Source organism: Rhinoraja longicauda, chromosome 41 (assembly GCF_053455715.1).
Source record: "Rhinoraja longicauda isolate Sanriku21f chromosome 41, sRhiLon1.1, whole genome shotgun sequence".
Classification (NCBI taxonomy): Eukaryota; Metazoa; Chordata; class Chondrichthyes; order Rajiformes; family Arhynchobatidae; genus Rhinoraja; species Rhinoraja longicauda.
The window spans coordinates 12,416,313-12,434,860 of record NC_135993.1 but is presented as its reverse complement, the minus strand read 5'-3'; the positions used below and the strand labels follow the sequence as shown (position 1 = coordinate 12,434,860).

At 48.6% G+C, this 18,548-nt stretch overlaps 1 protein-coding gene across 2 annotated transcripts in view; it reads right to left on the bottom strand.

Moving 5' to 3' along the window:
* The window catches only part of LOC144611698 (gremlin-1-like), an 86,409-nt gene that overhangs the window by 50,753 nt on the left and 17,108 nt on the right, over nt 1–18,548 (bottom strand). Inside the window, exon 1 of one of the 2 annotated variants that reach the window (XM_078430928.1) lies at nt 3,720–3,816. The exons of the other annotated variant lie outside the window; for it this stretch is intronic. The gene's annotated coding sequence lies outside the window, so the exon portion shown is untranslated. Of the gene's footprint in view, nt 1–3,719; nt 3,817–18,548 lie in introns of those variants that run through there. 2 annotated transcript variants of the gene reach the window in all.

Sequence of the window (18,548 nt, the reverse complement as noted above, 5' to 3'; positions counted from 1 at the left end):
CGTGTTGGACTGAAGGGCCTGTTTCCACGCTGTGTCACTCTATGACTCTGTGACTCTATGACCAAAGAAAACTGGTCTCCCTCTGTGCTTATAGCCCATAGATGGCCCCATTTGAATCTCAGTGGATTGTCGACAAGATTGCAAAGAGAAGGATGTTCTTTGCATGTTACACCCCAGAGAGCTGTGGATGACATAGATTCAAGGTACAGCAATAGATTCCGGACAACAAGGGAATTAATGAATGAGCATTGAGTATGAGAGACGGGAAGTCATGATGCAGCTTTGTAGCACTTTGGTTTAGCCACTTTTAGTTTAGAGATACAGCGCAGAAACAGGGCCTTTCGGCCCACCGGGTCCGCGCCGACCAGCGATCCCCGCACATTAACACTATCCAATACCCACTAGGGACAATTTTTTTAAAACATTTACCAAGCCAATTAATATACAAACCTGTACGTCTTTGGAGTGTGGGAGGAAACCGAAGATCTCGGAGAAAACCCACGCAGGTCACGTACAAACTCCGTACAGACAGCGCCCCTAGTCGGGATGGAACCCGGGTCTCCAGCGCTGCATTCGCTGTAAGGCAGCAACTCTACCGCTGCGCCACCGTGCTGTTCCTGTGGCCTCCATTGCAGGGAGGATGTGGAGGCTTGTGAGAATGTGCAGAAGAGGTCTACCAGAATGATGCCTGATTTGAGAGAGCATTGGCTTTAAGGAGGGGTTGCATAAACTTGGAGAAACCCCCCACAAAGTGATGGAATAACTCAGCAGGTCAAGCAGCATTTCTGGAAGACATGGATAGGCGATAGTTTGGTCAGGACCTAGCAGATACAAATATATACACTTATGAGAGGGATAGATAGGGTAGAGAGTCAGAACCTTTTTCCCCAGAGTGGAAATGGCAAAGACAAGAGGGCAGAGCTTTAAGGTGAGAGGGACAAAGTTTAAAGGAGATGCGTGGGGCAAGTTTTTATAAACAGAGTGGTGGGTGATTGGAACATGTTGCCAGGGCTGGTGGTGGAGGCAGATACGATAGTGCGGTTTAAGAGGCTTTTAGATGTGCACATGAATATGCAGGAAATGGATGGATATGGATCATGTGCAGACACAGGAGACGAGTGTATCTGGGCATCACGTTCAGCAGGGACATGAAGAACCTGTCCTCTCCTCTCCTCCTCTATGATTACGGGAATCAGACAGGAGCGTGGGATTGGGAGGCAAGGTTACAGACATGCCCACCCCTCATGATATTCCCAACTGGAATGTTACACTAACGGGGAACACGCCCGAAGGCTCGTTGGTTGGTCGGCGTAACCGTGAGAGAGCTGCAGACGGCGGACGTGAGGAGCAAGGGCCGGTGGGAGGAGGGTGAGCCGGGGCAATGCCTCCAGCTGTAGGCTTCAAGGTCGGCTGCAGGAGGCGCCCTCGAGACACAAAGATGGCTGGGAGAGGAGAGGAGGGGAGGACAGGGGAGGACAGGGGAGGGGAGGGGAGGGGAGAGGAGAGGAGAGGAGAGGAGAGGAGAGGAGAGGAGAGGAGAGGAGAGGAGAGGAGAGGAGAGGAGAGGAGAGGAGAGGAGAGGAGAGGAGAGGAGAGGAGAGGAGAGGAGAGGAGAGGAGAGGAGAGGAGAGGAGAGGAGAGGAGAGGAGAGGAGAGGAGAGGAGAGGAGAGGAGAGGAGAGGAGAGGAGAGGAGAGGAGAGGAGAGGAGAGGAGAGGAGAGGAGAGGAGAGGAGAGGAGAGGAGAGGAGAGGAGAGGAGAGGAGAGGAGAGGAGAGGAGAGGAGAGGAGAGGAGAGGAGAGGAGAGGAGAGGAGAGGAGAGGAGAGGAGAGGAGAGGAGAGGAGAGGAGAGGAGAGGAGAGGAGAGGAGAGGAGAGGAGAGGAGAGGAGAGGGACGTGGGTTATAGAATCATAGAGTCCTACAGCACAGAAAGAGGCCCTTCGGCCCATCGTGTCCGCGCCGCCCGTTACCGTGGCGCGAACTGTTCCAGTACATCGAGCGCGTGGGCCGACCGGACTTTGGACTTTGAATAATCGCGGCAAAAATGGCGACACAGTATGTGTGATAAATGGGATATAAAAGAATTTCACTGTGCAGTTGCAAATAGACAATAGACAATAGGTGCAGGAGGAGGCCATTTGGCCCTTCGAGCCAGCACCGCCATTCAATGTGATCATGGCTGATCATTCACAATCAGTACCCCGTTCCTGCCTTCTCCCAATACCCCCTGACTCCTCTATCCTTAAGAGCTCTATCTAACTCTCTCTTGAAAGCATCCAGTGAATTGGCCTCCACTGCTTTCTGAGGCAGAGAATTCCACAGATTCACAACTCTCTGGGTGAAAAAGTTTTTCCTCATCTCCGTTCTAAATGGCCTCCCCTTATTATTAAACTGTGGCAAATATGTGACAAATCTCACACCAGTGAACCATTGAAGGCAATAGATCATTGAAGGACAGTTGTACCGGGCCCTAGTGAGGCCACACCTGGAGTACTGTGTGCAGTTTTGGTCTCCAAATTTGAGGAAGGATATTCTTGCTATTGAGGGCGTGCAGAGTAGGTGTACTAGGCTAATTCCCGGAATGGTGGGACTGTCATATGTTGAAAGACTGGAGCGACTGAGCTTGTATACACTGGAATTTAGAAGGACGAGAGGGGATGTTATTGAAACATATAAGCTTATTAAGGGATTGGACACGCTAGAGGCAGGAAACATGTTCCCAATGTTGGGGGAGTCCAGAACCAGGGGCCACAGTTTAAGAATAAGGGATAGGCCATTTAGAACGGAGATGAGGAAAAACGCTTTCACTCAGAGAGTTGTAAATCTGTGGAATTCTCTGCCTCAGAGGGCAGTGGAGGCCAATTCTCTGAATGCATTCAAGAGAGAGTTAGATAGAGCTCTTAATGATAGTGGAATCAGTGGGTATGGGGAGAGGGCAGGAACGGGCTACTGATTGTGGATGATCAGCCATGATCACATTGAATGGCGGTGCTGGCTCAAAGGGCTGAATGGCCTCCTCCTGCACCTATTGTCTATTGTCTATTGTCTATTGACAGCTGGACCGAAGGAACGAAGATGTCTGGAACACAAGACATCTCACATCAGCTCTGGATGGAGTGTAGTGACGGCCATTTCTTTTTCTCCCCAATTCTGCAATGCAAGGAACGTTTGCTAGGGGGCAGTGTTTCCACCGCAACCTCAACAAAGTGTACACTAATGCCTCTCAAAACCTTCCTGAAGATTAGAAGCCAAGATCTGGACAGGAACAGGAGCTGTGGTCCTTCCACCAAGCCCATCTTCCCAGCCTGTCTTTGTTCTTGGGGTGGTGGAAAGGACAGCTTTCAGTATTCAAGGCTTGCTGTGAGATTGGCCTTCATCAGCAACGCACCCAACCCACCGATGGTCGAAACACCAGAAAATGTTGCCTTTGGCACGAAACCCATCTTGTGTAGTAGACGTACTTGACGTTTCTCTATGTGTAGGAAGGAACTGGAGATGCTGGTTTCAACCAAAGATAGACACAAAAAGCTGGAGTAACTCAGCGGGTCAGGCAGCATCTCTCTCGAGAAGGAATGGGTGACGTTTCGAGTCAAGACTCTTCTTCAGCCTCGACCCGCTGAGTTTAGTTTAGTTTAGTTTGGAGATACAATGCGGAAACAGGCCCTTCCACCCACCCCAGCAATCCCCGCACTACCCAACACACACTCGCAACAACTTACCCTTACACCAAGCCAATTAACCTACAAACCTGCACGTCTTTGGAGTGTGGGAGGAAACCGAAGATCTTGGAGAAAACCCACGCAGTCACGGGGAGAACGTACAAACTCCGTACAGACAGCACCCGTAGTCGGGATGGAACCCGGGTCTCCGGCGCTGTGAGGCAGCAACTCTACCGCTGCACCACCGTGACCGCACAAACCAAACAGTTGATCATGGAGGGAGACGGAAAGGTAAGGAAGAGAGGTCCCTTGCCTGAAAACTGCTCTGCTAACTGTAAATTAAAGCCACATGGGAGTTGCCGGTGGAGATATATTGCAGCAGCTCTGGAAGGCGTCTGGGGAAGGGTGTTTCTGAGGAAATTGCCCGTGATTAGATTAAAATAATGGGAAATCATTAAGCTATCTTCAGAATGCCAAAGACCTCCTGCGGTCTAATCGGCAAGTGACAGCAAACACCATAAACCACAAAAACAAGACTTGAGATTAGATTATGGGTTTGCAAACCCCTCCTTGATATCAGTGACACCAACGAATACACAACACCAAAGACTGACACAAAATGCCGGAGTAACTCAGCGGGACAGGCAGCATCTCTGGAGAGAAGGAATGGGTGACATCTCTGGACGAGACCCTTCTTCAGACTGAGAGTCAGGGGAGAGGGAAAAGAGTGATGCAGACGGTGATGTAGAGAGATATAGAACAAATGAATGAAAAATGTGCAAAAAAGTATCGTTGATAAAGGAAACACGCCGTCGTTAGCTGTGGGCTAGGTGAAAACAAGTTACAGACGATGAGACTCAACAAGACGACTTTGAAGCTGGTACCACTTGGGTGGGGGAGGGATGGAGAGAGAGAGGGAAAGCAGGGGTTAAACAACACTGATACACTCATCTTTCTGTACAATGTGGAATGCAAGAACCAAATATTCATGGAGAGAAATTATACTCTATAACGTTAAGGGAGTGTATTTTCATGAAGTTAGACACAAAAAGCTGGAGTAACTCAGCAGGACAGGCAGCATCTCTGGAGAAAAGGAATGGGTGACGTTTCGGGTCGAGACCCTTCTTCAGACTGGTTCGGGATAAGGGAAACGAGAGATATAGACGGTGATGTGGAGAGATAAAGAACAATGAATGAAAGATCTGCAAAAAAGTAACGGTGATAAAGGAAACTGGCCGTTGTAAGCAAGAACTACAGATGCTGGTTTAAACCGAAGACGGACACAAAATGCTGGAGTAACTCAGCGGGACAGGCAGCATCTCTGGAGAGAAGAAATGGTCTAAAGAATGGTCTCGACCCAAAAGAGTCTGGGGAAGGGTCTTGACCCGAAACGTCACCAATTCCTTCTCTCCAAAGATGCTGCCTGTCCCACTGAGTTACTCCAGCATTTTGTGTCTGTCATGGGTTAATATTGTGGCATTGGTGGAGCAGAGATACAAGGCTCAGTGGGCCAGGGATATCTCTTCACTCATAATGTCTCATAATGTCCATGTCCCGCTCCAGAGATACAACCGTTCCAATGCAAAACTGAGGGAGGAACTGCCTTCTGAGGCCAAATCCTATGGTCCTCTTGAGCAGATGCAAAAAGGCATCATTTTGATTTTGATGAGGAACAGGAGATATCTTGTTCCCTGGTCAAAATAGGAGGATGTTGCCAGGACTTGTGGGCCGTGAGCTACAGGGAGAGGTTGGGCAGGCTGGGACTGTGTACCTTGGAGCACAGGAGGATGAGAGGGGATCTTATCGAGGTGTATAACTAGACAATTATGAGGGGAGTAGATAGGGTGAATGCACAGAGTCTTTTACCCAGAGTAGGGGAATCAAGAACCAGAGGGCATAGGTTTAATAAGAAAATAACTGCAGATGCTGGTACAAATCGATTTATTCACAAAATGCTGGAGTAACTCAGCAGGTCAGGCAGCATCTCGGGAGAGAAGGAATGGGTGACGTCACCCATTCCTTCTCTCCCGAGATGCTGCCTGACCTGCTGAGTTACTCCAGCATTTTGTAAATAAATCGGGCATAGGTTTAAGGTGAGAGGGGAAAGATTTAATAAGAATCTGAGGGGCAACTTTTTCACACAGAGGGTGGTGGGTGTATGGTATGGGCTGCCTGGTTGTTAAGCAGAAACTAGAACAGCATTTAATAGACATTTGGACAGGTACATGGATAGGAAAGGTTGAGAGGAAATGGGCCAAACATGGGCATGTGAGCGTAGTGTAGGTTAATTTACTTTGGCAAAATTGTAAATTGTCCCTGGTATGTCGGATAGTGCTTGTATGTGGGGATCGCTGGTCGGTGCGGACTCAGTGGGCTGAAGGGCCTGTTTCCGCACTGTATCTCCAAAGTCTCAAGTCTCAAGTTAACAACTCCCCTTTGATTCTCTTTGCTGTTCACCAACACTAAGGGGTATATTATTTGTTTTTAATAGTTTTGAAAAATAATGCATGTTTTATCTAACATCTACAGTAATGGCTTTTAAATGCCAGAGATATCCATAGTCATTGAATAGCTTTGACAGATGGCTAAGCTGGGTGGGGCATGCTCATCGATCAAAGATCTCCAGATGATGGTTGTGGGTGTGGATGGTTATGCCCCATCTGGACCACCCGATTACAATGATGTCACGCAGAACTTGTTTCTAGGAACATCTCGGCACTGAGAACCAAAGATACTAGAGGAGCAAGATGGACCACTCTGTCGAAATCGCTTATACTGAAGTGTAGTACGCAAAGGAGCGTAACGTCCGCCATTTTAGTAAGCAAAACCCGCCGCTCGCTCTGCCTCTCGCAGTGTAATCAGTGTTTTGGGGGAACAGTATGTGTGATGATACCATTAAAATGCAGAATATATCTTATCTATCAATTCACAGATTTTTGTTATTTTTCTGTTTAAATGTTTCTGCAAGTTTCTGCCGACTAAAATGGTGCCGTGACGTACTACGGGTTTTAGGGTCGAGTGGTCTACCTTGCTCCTCTAGTATCATTGGTGAGAACGCAGTGCCCACGTGACTGATAGCTGGGTGTGGGCATTGCAATTACAGGCAGGGAGTGTTGGCAATGGGGACTGCTGGGACTAATGCCAGCTCTGCCAGCATAGAGGGCAACAGATCAAGTGGGTTTAGTGTGGATGGGTACGATGGTCGGCATGGGCACTGTGGCCTGCGGGGGTTGTTAAATCAGTGTCTGCACTTCCTTGTGTCTACATGGACTGACAAAGGCTGACAAATATTTAAAGTATTTCGACACGAGGGGTCGCTGATGCTGGTTTACGAAAAAAAACCACAAAGTGCTGGAGTAACTCAGCGGGTCAGGCAGCATCTGTGGAGAACATGGATAGGTGACGTTTCACAGAGTGCTGGAGTAACTCAGCGGGTCAGGCAGCATCTGTGGAGAACATGGATAGGTGACGTTTCACAGAGCGCTGGAGTAACTCAGCGGGTCAGGCAGCATCTCTGGAGAACATGGATAGGTGACGTTTCAGGTCGGACCCTCCTTTAGGCTGCTGTTGTGCCGGAAGTAGGAACTAAACAGGGTCCAGAGAGAGTGGAAGGCCGGCACGGGGAGCCCATGAGCAGGAGGAGGTGTGGGAGAGGGGGGAAGGTTTGTTACTGGGAGGTGAGGACCCAATGCCAGAGGTGTAGGCGATGGAAGAAGAGCTCTACATCACGGTGGGCTGGGAACACGTTGAAACATGCCCGTGCGTGTTCACCTGCAGTGTCTCATTTGAAATAAAGAGTGGGTACCCAACATGAGTTGAATGTAATGGCATTTGTACATTTTCAAGTGTGCTGAAGGTCTTTAGGTCCTTTTGGATTGTGGTCGCTGTTCCATTGGCAATCTGTAGTGAACAAGCCCCCATCAGCAGCGGTGTGATAATGCCATACTGAGCAGATTATCTCGCGTCCATCATCGCTGCGTAAGGCGGTGTCTCTGAATAAGAAGGCTGTTAGTTCCACTTTGGGCGCACTAGTCCAGCTCACACTGCAGTGTGTACTGCGTCTGGTGTTGGAACACAGAGCATTTTAGCGGAGACAGCACTGCGATCTTCACGCACCCAGGTTGGGTAGTTGCACCACGTCCTGTTTGATGGAGCCCTGGCGTGTTTTCAAAATGGCGGCACGGTGGCACAGAGGTAGAGTTGCTGCCTTGCAGTGCCAGAGGCCCCAGTTCGGATCCTGACTGTGGGTGCTGTCTGTACGTTCTCCTCGTGACCTGCGTGGGTTTTTTCTGGGCGCTCTGGTTTCCTCCCACACTCCAGATCTGTAGGTTAGCTGGCTTCTGTAAATTGTAAATTGGCCCTAAAGTGTAGGATGTGAAACTGGGGTAACATTGAACTAGGGTACGGGGGGTATCGCTGGTCGGCGTGGACTCAGTGGGCAGATGGGCCTGTTTACACTCTGTATCTCAAAACTAAACTAAACTAAACCAAACGCTACCCTTCTGATCATCCTCCCAATGCTCCAGTGCCCTGGCCTCCAGTGCCAGAGACTCCAGTGCCCTGGCCTCCAGTGCCCTGGCCTCCAGTGCCAGAGACTCCAAACACCCCATTCCACAGTCCCTTAATCCTACAGCACTCTGACCTATCGATGTTCTCAGTAACAACTCTCATGATCCTCCAGGCATTAGGTCCTCACCCTACAATTCCCTGAGTTTAGTTTAGTTTGGAGATACAGCGCGTAAACAGGCCCTTCGGCCCTCCGAGTCCGCGCCGACCAACGATCCCTGCACATTAACACTACCCTACACACACCAGGGACAACTTTACATTGACACCCAGCCAATTAACCTGCAAACCTGCACGTCTTTGGAGTGTGGGAGCAAACCGAAGATCTCGGTGAAAACCCACGCAGGTCACGGGGAGAACGTACAAACTCCATACAGACAGCGCCCGCAGTCGGGATCGAACCTAGGTCTCTGGCGCTGAGAGGCAGCAACTCTACCGCTACACCACCGTGCCGGTTCAGAACTCTTCTTCATCCACTGGTCTCCATCTCTCTCACCCTGATCGTCCCTCGCCCTTGACTGAGTACCGCGTTGTCCCCCTTGGAGACTCCGATCTCCACCGCATATCGCAGCTGCTTGCGTGAATATAACCCCAGGAGCTACACCTGGGACCTGCCTGAGGAACAGTTATATGTGGCCCAGCGCTGACCGTCTGGAGCTCAGGCACGACAGGCCCCTGTACCTCCAAACCCACAACCACGAAAATGGAAATGTCTATTCGGTGTGGCCAAAGCATGGTGAACTTTGCATTGAAAAACCTAGCATGGAGTGGTCATTTCTATTATTTACTATGGGAATAACTTCACAGCAGCAAAGCTGGCTGGGTAGTAACTTGACATAGTCGATACGATACGATACGATACGATACGCTACGATACGATAGAACTTTATTTCTCCCAGGAGGGAAATTGAGTCATAGAGTCGTAGTGTCTTACAGCATGGAAACAAGCCCTTCGGCCCGACCCTTCCATGCCAACCAAGGTGCCCCATCTAGGCTGGGGGTCCCAATTGCCCACATTTGGCCAACATTCTTCTAAACATTTCCCATCCATGTTCAACTTTATGAAACGAGGCAGTCAATGGATGCATTATTTTCTGTTAAGTACATTTGCGGGGCAACAAGACTTTTGGAAAGAGGAAAATCGAAGTGGAAACAAGTTTTAACCCTGCGCACGATTATCGTTTAGTTCAGTTTAGTTTAGAGATACAGCGTAGAAACAGGCCCTTCGGCCCACCGGGTCCGCGCCGACCAGCGATCCCCGCACACTAACACCATCCTGCACACACTATGGACAAGCTTTACATTTATACCAAACCAATTAACCTACAAACCTGCACGTCTTTGGAGTGTGGGAGGAAACCGAAGATCTCGGAGAAAACCCACGCAGGTCACGGGGAGAACGTACAAACTCCGTACAGACAGCACCCGTAGTCGGGATCGAACCCGGGTCTCCGGCGCTGCATTCGCTGTAGGGCAGCAACTCTACCGCTGTGCTACCGTGCCCATTTACACTCTCCCTTGTGGTGTCACAAGCATGGGAACAGGCCCTTCGGCCCACAGAGTCGATGCTGACCGTTGGGCGCCCATTTACACTTAATATTTTTTTTCCCCTAATATTCCCATCAAAACCCCCCGAAGCCCTTCTTCACACACATTTCTGGGGAGATTTGCAGAGATCATTTCACTTATCAACATGCACGTCTTTGGGATGGGGGAGGAAGTTGGGGCATACATGGTCACGGAGTCATCATGTGAACCTCATGCACGAGCCATCATGCAAGCTAGGGATGTAATGCTGAGGCTCTACAAGGCACTGGTCAGGACACATCTGGAATATCGTGAGTCCCATATCTGAGGAAGGATGTGCTGGCTCTGGAGAGGGTCCAGAGGAGGTTTACAAGAACGATCCCAGGAATGGCTTAACCTATGATGAGCGTTTGTTGGCACTGGGCCTGTACTCGCTGGGGTTTAGAAGGATGAGGGGGGGGACCCTCATTGAAACGTACAGAATAGTGAAAGGCCTGGATAGAGTGGATGTGGAAAGGATGTTTCCACTAGTGGGAGAGTCTAGGACTAGAGGGCACAGCCTCAGAATTAAAGGACGTTCCTTTAGGAAGATGAGGAGGAATTTCTTTAGTCAGAGGGTGGTGAATCTGTGGAATACTTTGCCACAAAAGGCTGTGGAGGTCAAGTCAGTGGATATTCTTAAGGCAGAGATAGATAGATTCTTGATTAGTGCGGGTGTCAGGGGTTATGGGGAGAAGGCAGGAGAATGGGGTTAGGATGGAGAGATGGATCAGCCATGATTGAATGGCGGAGTGGACTTGATGGGCCGAATGGCCTAATTCTGCTCCTATCACTTATGACCACACAGACAGGGGTGGGGATTGAACAGACAGGGTTGCTGGAGATATTGTTTGAGGTAGTGGCGCTGCTTGTCATGCCTCCTTGCCACCCTTGATGCCCATGCCATCGTTTGACTGCTGTTTCAGAATATTTCCGATGAATGTGCTCTGTGTGCTGTTTGCTTCATTCACATGTACATGTTCTCTGTAATCTCCTCTCATGTAACTGGAACTGTGCTTCAGTTCAGGCAGATAAGGGTTCCCAGAAAAACTGCCTGTACAGTTCTAAAACTCTGATTTTCAGTTCTTCCATGAAGTGTGCTATCTTCTGAATGAATGAATCCACATGACTCTCTTGAACTTGAACTTGAAGTTTAAGTTGAAGACAGCGCCCAGTCCAGGCCACTATTTGCGTGCCAGTCATAGAAGCAGATCTACAAACACACATTACAATCACTCCATTTGGCCCTTCGAGCCAGCACCGCCATTCATTGTGATCATGGCTGATCATCCACAATCAGTAACCCGTGCCTGCCTTCTCCCCATATCCCTTGATTCCGCTAGCCCCTAGAGCTCTATCTAACTCTCTTTTAAATTCATCCAGTGAATTGGCCTCCACTGCCCTCTGTGGCAGAGAATTCCACAGATTCACAACTCTCTGGGTGAAAAAGTTTTTTCTCACCTCAGTTTTAAATGGCCTCCCCTTTATTCTTAGACTGTGTGGCCCCTGGTTCTGGACTCCCCCAACATTGAGAACATTTTTCCTGCATCTGGCTTGTCTAGTCCTTTTATGATTTTATACGTCTCTATAAAATCCCCTCTCATCTTTCTAAACTCTATTCCTACAGCAACATTTCTTACTTTAACTGTGATCACTAAACATGATTCCCTTATCATCTACACACTGTGAATGGCTCGATTGTAATCATGTATTGTCTTTCCGCTGACTGGTTAGCGCGCAACAAAAGCTTTTCACTGTACCTCGGTACACGTGACAGTGAACTATTAGATAGAGTCATAGAGTGATACAGCGTGGAAACAGGCCCTTCGGCCCAACTTGCCCACATGTGGCCAACATGTCCCAGCTACACTAGTCCCACCTGCCTGGGCTTGGTCCATATCCCTCCAAACCTGTCCTATCCATGTACCTGTCTAACTGTTTCTGAAACGTTGGGATAGTCCCAGCCTCAACTACCTCCTCTGGCAGCTCGTTCCCTACACCCACCACCCTCTGTGTGAAAAAGTTAATAAACTAAACTAAACTATAGACTAAACTATGTTCACCCTCCAGACGTACAAAGGTCACCTGAGACCTATCTGCCCACCTGAGTCCATGCTGACCATCGATCACTTGTTTGTGCTGCTTCTATCATATCCCACTTTCTCATCTGCTCCCCACACATTAATGGCAATTTTACAGAGGCCAGTGAACGTACAAACGCTAACATTTTGGGCACAGTGGAGAGAACTGGAGCACCTGGAAGAAACCTATGTCGTCATCGGGGGAATGTGCAAACTCCACGGAATTGAACCCGGGTCTCTGGCGCAGTGAACCAGCTGTGCTCCTGTGCCAACCAGAAATTATTTGTGTTGTATGGGCAAAAACGGTCATAGCACGATTTTGATCAGAAACAACAGAACCCAGTACGGCACGATACGAAACGATAGAACTTTATTTATCTCAGGAGGGAAATCGATCTGCCAACAGTCATAAAACACAAGATACACAAAACATGAAATTAAAGTGACGAGTGGAAATGATTGGGGAGGGGGGTGGGGGGGGGGGGGGGTGTGGTGGGGAGCCAGTCTCAGTCTATCCCATGACAGAGGGGGAGGAGTTATACAGTTTGATGGCCACAGGGAAGAAGGATCTCCTGTGGCGTTCTGGGCTGCATCTTGGTGGAACCAGTCTGTTGCTGAAGGTGCTCCTCAGGTTGACCAGAACACTGACCGGTATTGTGGGGAAGGGTGGGGTTAACATAGAAACATAGAAAATAGGTGCAGGAGGAGGCCATTCGGCCCTACGAGCCAGCACCACCATTCATTATGATCATGGCTGATCATCCACAATCAGTAACCCGTGCCTGCCTTCTCCCCATATCCCTTGATTCCACTAGCCCCTAGAGCTCTATCTAACTCTCTCTTAAATCCATCCAGTGAATTGGCCTCCACTGCCCTCTGTGGCAGAGAATTCCACAAATTCACAACTCTCTGGGTGAAAAAGTTTCTTCTCACCTCAGTTTTAAATGGCCTCCCCTTTATTCTTAGACTGTGTGGCCCCTGGTTCTGGACTCGCCCAACATTGGGAACGTTTTTCCTGCATCTAGCTTGGGGTTGAAAGGGGATGTGGGACCGGATGCGGCCTGCAGGGGCACGGAGCGGCGGGGCAGTGGTGGAGAACAATGACAACATCGCCAGGCCGGGCCGACCCCTGCACACCGGCCCAGAGCCGTCGCCACGACAACGGGCCTTCACGGCCAGGATGAGATGCAATATTTTAAAGAGCTTGATACTCGGAAGGCACAAATTGGGGTTGGAAATGCGGCATCTCTTCATGTACCGCCTCAGAAGAAATCAGAAGAGGTAGAGGTGGTCGAAAACTTCAAATTCCTAGGAATCAATATCACCAGCAACTTTGTGTGTCGGAAGGGAACTGCAGATGCTGGTTTAAACCGAACATAGACACAAAATGATGGAGTAACTCAGGTAGCATCTCTGGAGAGAAGGAATGGGTGACGTTTTGGGTTGAGATCCTTCTTCAGATGGCAATACAGATTGTTTTCATTGGAGCCATTCTGGTACCAGCTTCAAAGTCGTCTTGTTGAACCTCATTGTCTGTAACTCCTTTTCACCTAGCCCGCAGCTAACAATGGCCTGTCTCCTTTATCATCGTTACTTTTTTGCACATCTGTCATTCATTTGTTCTTTATTTCTCTACATCACCGTCTGTATCTCTCGTTTCCCTCTCCCCTGACTCTCAGTCTGAAGAAGGGTCCCAACCCAAAACGTCACCCATGCCTTCTCTCTACTGCCTGTCCTGCCTGTCCCGTCTAAGTCAATGCTGCCTGTCCCGCTGAGTTACTCCAGATTTTGTATCTATCTTCACCAACAACTTCTCCTGGACCACCCATATTCAAGCGCCGACCAAGAAAGCACACCAACGCCTCTACGTCCTTAGAAGGCTGAGGATGTTCGGCATGTCCACTGCAACTCTCACTAACTTCTACAGATGCGCCACAGAAGGCATTTTATCAGGATGCATCACAGCCTGGTTTGGGAACAGCTCCATCAAAGAGCTCAAGAAATCGCAGAGAATTGTGGACGCAGCCCAGACCATCACACAAACCAACCTCCCTTCCATTGACTCCATCTACACCCCACGCTGCCTCGGCAAGGCCAGCAGCACAATCAAGGACCAGTCGCACCCCGGCCACTCCCTCTTCTCAGTCAAAGGTTCAAAGGTTCAAAGGTTGGTTTATTGTCACGTGTACCAATTAAGGTACAGTGATATGCGAATTACCATACAGCCATACTATTAAAAAAAGCAACAAGACACACAACTACATAAAAGTCAACATAAACATCCACCACAGTGGATTCCCCATGCTCCTTACTGTGATGGAAGGCAATAAAGTCTAAACTTCTTCCTCTTTATTCTCCCGTGGTTGGGACAGTCGAACCATCCACAGTCGGGGCGATCAAAGCTCCCACGATCGGCGCGGTCGAAGATCGTGTGGCTTGGAGCTCCCGAAGTCGGTCCCTAACCAGGGACCACCAGCGCCACGATGTTAAAGTCGGCAGGCTCCCACGGTTGGAGTTCCCAAAGTCAGTCCCCAGCAGAGGCTGCTCCACGATGTTAGGCCGCAGTGCGGATGGAGATACATACGGGGAAAAATCGCATCTCCGTCGAGGTAAGAGATTCAAAAAAGGTTCTCCGGGTACACCGGTTTCCTCCCACACTCCAAAGACGTGCAGGATTGTGTCAGTAAGTTGTAAATTGCCCCTAGTGTGTGTAGGATAGTGTTAATGTGCGGGGATCGCTGGTCGGTGTGGACCCGGTGGGCCGAGGGGCCTGTTTATGTGCCATATCTCGAAACCAAACTAAAATTGACAGTGAGATGCACAATTTCAGGTGTAGAATGCAATACGATACGATACGATATGACAGAACTTTATTTATCCCAGGAGGGATATTGATCTGCCAACAGTCATAAAAACACAAAATACATGAAACATGAAATTAAAGTGTTGAGTGGAAAGGATTGGGGGACGTGCAAAGATTGGGGGGGAGGGGGGGAGGGGAGTCAGTCTACCCATGCAGAAGGGGGAGGAGTTGTCCAGTTTGATAGCCACAGGGAAGAAGGATCTCCTTCCCAGGAAGAAGTAACGAGAGTTACTTTAGAAATGAACAAACAGAAAACAAAGCTGTTTGGGGGGGAAAAAAACCTGTTTCCATGTAACCTCCCTGCAGTAGTCATTCCAAGTAATCATTGTGTCCCACGAACACAGTCTCAGTTTCACCACGGGTGCGTATGGAAATTGACAAGCCGGCACTTCCGTTAACAATTATGGAATATTCTATTAAACAGTATAACATTTAGCCTTTAGTATTTACTGGCCAACCAGCGGACCCGGTGGGTCCCGTTGTTACTAAAGGTTCTTTCTTTCTTTCTTTCTTTTCAAATCTTTTTATTAAATTTCAAAAAATGATAAGCTTAACAGTGATATTGATACATAGGGATCAGGCTTACATTAACAACAAATGTAGCCTTAATATGAATCCAGTTTCAAAATATATATATATAGGGTATAGACCTCCCAGTCTCTATGTAATTGTAGATAAAAGATTAAAAGAGAACTTATTTACCCCCCTAAACTAAAATAAGCAAACAAACACAAAACAAAACAGAATCTGGGCTGCAAAAAAAAATGTCAACAGTTTAATAATAATAATAATAATAATGCATTACATTTATATAGCATTTAAATAACAGAGTTTAGACCTCTGTTTGTCGTTAAATCTGTTCCACCAAATAAAGGTAAAAAATTATTACAATGGCTGGAGAGGGAACAACTTATATTGTGTGAAAACATTGAATAAAGCTTCCCCAAGTCCTATCAAATTTAATCGAGGGTTCAACAATATTACTCCTAATTTTTTCTAAATTTAAACATGATATCGTTTCAGAATACCAATGGAGTGTGGTGGGAGGATCTTAAGTAACGCATGACCCTCACCCCGGCCCTGGGCAGCCATCGTGGCGGCCAGCGGCAGGAGGGCGGCCGCAAGGCGCTGCCCCACGCTCGTCCCGCCGGCGGCCATCTTCTTTGACCTTCTCTCTGCTGCCGCACTGCACCATGGGAGGAAGGTCAGGAGTGGGGCATGCTGGGACGGGCGCCGGTCCTCCCGGCACTGCTGCGTAGGCGCGCCGCCGCCGGGCCCGACAACCCTCCCCCAACTGCGCAGGCCCGGCTGCCGGCAGCGCATTTATTAAAGTTCATAAAGTTCATTACTTTTAAAATATAACAAAATATATACAGCACACCGCAGGCAAATGGTGAGTAAGATGCCCCTAAAATTGTTGCGCTATCGTGGACCATTTTAGCTGTTTTTCGGGAACAAGATGAGAGTTTTAGTAGTATACTAGACCAAGTGGACCCATTGGGCCCAAACCTCTCCTGTATTCGTTCAGCACCCTCTCCTCCCCTCCCCCCCTCCCTTCCCTCTTCCCCCCTCCCTCCTCACCCCTCCCACTCCCCCTCCCCCCTTCCTCTCCCCCCACTCCATCCTCCTCAACCCCCCTTATCCTCCATCCACCCTCTCCCTCCCTCCCTCCCCCCCCCTCCCTGCCAAGGAGATAGATTTAAACTTTAAAATGGGAATAACTTTAAAAATATGACACTGATTTCAATGAAACTTCTCCCATTAGCACCAAAGGGACATCGGTGAGTAAGGTGGGCCTAAAGTTGTCGCGCTATCGTGTACCGTTTTGGCTGTAGTTCAGGAACAAACAAACAAACAAACGAGAGTTTTAGTATATAGATAGATAGCTCACAGTAACAAAAGTAAACTTATGGATTTTAAAAGGACCTCTATTTTTGAAAATTCTGTGTGAAAAATAACTTTTCTGTAACTCTGTAATCTGTAACTCTCTCTCCCCTAATTTCCTATCCCCCATTGACACAATTGTGTCGCGGCACGGTGGCGCAGCGGTAGAGTTGCTGCCTCACAGCGCCAGAGACCTGGGTTCAATCCCGACTACGGGTGCTGTCTGTACGGAGTTTGTACGTTCTCCCCGTGACCTGCGTGGGTTTTCTCCGGGTGCTCCGGTTTCCTCCCACACTCCAAAGACGTGCAGGTGTGTAGGTTAATGGGCTTGGCATAAATGTAAATTGCCCCTAGTGTGTGTAGGATAGTGTTAGTGTGCGGGGATCGCTGGTCGGTGAGGACTCGGTGGGCCGAAGGGGCCTGTTTCCGCGCTGTATCTCCAAACTAAACTAAACTAAACTAAACTAAAAATGGTTTTGCAAGGCAATTCTTGAATGTGAGGTTTAATAGGAACATAACAATCACATTGTAGCAATAGACAATAGACAATAGACAATAGGTGCAGGAGGAGACCATTCAGCTCTTTGAGCCAGCACCGCCATTCAATGTGATCATGGCTGATCATTCTCAATCAGTACCCCGTTCCTGCCTTCTCCCCATACCCCCTGACTCCGCTATCTTTAAGAGCTCTATCCAGCTCTCTCTTGAATGCATTCATAGAATTGGCCTCCACTGCCTTCTGAGGCAGAGAATTCCACAGATTCACAACTCTCTGACTGAAAAAGTTTTTCCTCATCTCCGTTCTAAATGGCCTACCCCTTATTCTTAAACTGTGGCCCCTGGTTCTGGACTCCCCCAACATTGGGAACATGTTTCCTGCCTCTAGCGTGTCCAACCCCTTAATAATCTTATACTTTTCGATAAGATCCCCTCTCATCCTTCAGCAGAACTACTGTACTTGCTCAGCAGGCATTACCTGTAGTTTAGTTTAGTTTAGAGATGCACCATGGGATCTGAGGACATCCACCGTCTCCAATAACAAGCTTTCAAGGTTTCAATATCAGTTTACTGTCACCTGTACCAATTAAGGTACAGTGAAATTCGAATTACCAAACAGCCATACCAAATAAAAGCAAACTTACAAACTTGTACAGATGCACCATAGAAAGCACACTGTTGGGTTGTATCACTGTTTAGTTTGGGAACAGCACTACACCAGACCGCAAGAGTTGCCAGGCCTAGAGGGTGTGAGCTACAGGGAGAGGTTGAGCAGGCTGGGACTCTATTTCTTGGAGCGCAGGAGGATGAGGGGTGATCTTATAGAGGTGTACAAAATCATGAGAGGAATAGATCGGGGAGACGCACAGAGTCTCTTATCCAGAGTAGGGGAATCGAGGGCCAGAGGACATAGGTTTAAGGGGAAAGATTTAATAGCAATCTGAGGGGTAAATGTTTTCACACAAAGGGTGGTGGGTGTATGGAACAAGCTGCCAGAGGAGGTAGTTGAGGCTGGGACTATCCCAACATTTAAGAAACAGTTAGACAGGTACATGGATAGGACAAGTTTGGAGGGATATGGACCAAACGCAGGCAGGTGGGACTAGTGTAGCTGGGGCATGTTGGCCGGTGTGGGTAGATTGAGCCTGTTTCCACACTGTGTCACTCTATGACTCTATGACTAAGAGTTGTGGAGGTCGCCCAGTCCATCACACAGACTCTACAATCGACTGCTCTCCGGAACGTGACTGTTCACACAGCACATCACAAACCAGACTCCCCACTGACTCCATCTACACTTCATCTACACAGCAACCAGTCTGACCAAGGGTCTCGACCTGAAACGTCACCCGTTCCTTCTCTCCAGAGATGCTGCCTGTCCCGCTGAGTAACGCCTGCTTTTTGTATCTATCGTCAACATAATCAAAGACT